The 969-nt window shown below is 16.8% G+C and overlaps 1 protein-coding gene across 1 annotated transcript in view; it reads right to left on the bottom strand.

Annotated features, from left to right (window-relative positions):
• The window catches only part of LOC111641792 (PDZ domain-containing protein 11-like), a 38,794-nt gene extending 38,364 nt beyond the window's left edge, over nucleotides 1-430 (bottom strand). Inside the window, exon 1 of the mRNA XM_023388021.1 lies at nucleotides 381-430. The gene's annotated coding sequence lies outside the window, so the exon portion shown is untranslated. The remainder of the gene's footprint in view (nucleotides 1-380) is intronic.
• Nucleotides 431-969: the final 539 nt, after the last annotated feature.

Here is a 969-nt window from a genome sequence, read left to right as displayed (position 1 = left end):
ATATAACAAAATTTTAATAAATAAATCTTATAAACAAGTCGCTCATTAAAAAAAAATTCAGTAAGAAAAATTAAATAGAAAAAGAAAAAGATCTGTCAAAAATCAAATTAACTTAATTTTTTTTTCGAAAACATTTATATATATATATAGATATATTTATAATTAAATTAAAGATAAATATTATTGAAATATGCTTAAAATAATTTGATATAGTGTAGATAACAACTTAGATTGGTTACTAATGTTTAAAAATAGAATTATTCTACTTAAGAAATAAATAAAGGAAGACAAATGTAAGACCATTAGGTTCTGTTTTATCTCACTTAGTGAATTATTCCATTCGCTTATGATTATCGGGACTTTGATTCAACCCAAATTACCTTCATCCCGGCATCTGTAAATGACAGCTTCACCTTCAAAGTTACGCTCAAGAAGAATCTTTTGATCTTAAAAGAAAGTAGAAAAAATTTTTTTCTATTTTTTATAATTAAGACCTTCAATAAATTTTATAATTTTTATTAAAAAAATATTTTTTACTTATTTATTAATAAAGTCTATAAAATGACTGAACAAATTGAAAATAAATTACAATTAAAGAATATATAATATTTAATTTAATTTTGTAACAATTTTTAAATATTTTTTCGTATTTTATTTAAATTATTAAATATAAAATTTTATCTTTTTAAAAATAATTTTAAAATATTTTTCTCCATTCCCCCCCATTTATTAGCTTCTGTATCACGTTTAAATGTAATAAATCTAATTAGTAAATTTTTTAAAAATAAATATTTAATTTTAATATGTTTAAAAACTTATTTAAATAATCTTAAAATGAATAAAAACATTTAATTAATTAAGAATGTTAATTTTAATATACATTTTAAAATAAAAATCCTTAATACAATACAATACTTAATACAATAAATTTATATATTATTTAGTATAATAAAAATATATTTTATTATG

Source organism: Centruroides sculpturatus, unplaced genomic scaffold, assembly GCF_000671375.1.
Source record: "Centruroides sculpturatus isolate CEXI.00-Female unplaced genomic scaffold, Cexi_2.0 scaffold1614, whole genome shotgun sequence".
Classification (NCBI taxonomy): Eukaryota; Metazoa; Arthropoda; class Arachnida; order Scorpiones; family Buthidae; genus Centruroides; species Centruroides sculpturatus.
Note: the sequence above shows the minus strand (reverse complement) of the source record. Positions and strands in the feature narration are given on the sequence as shown.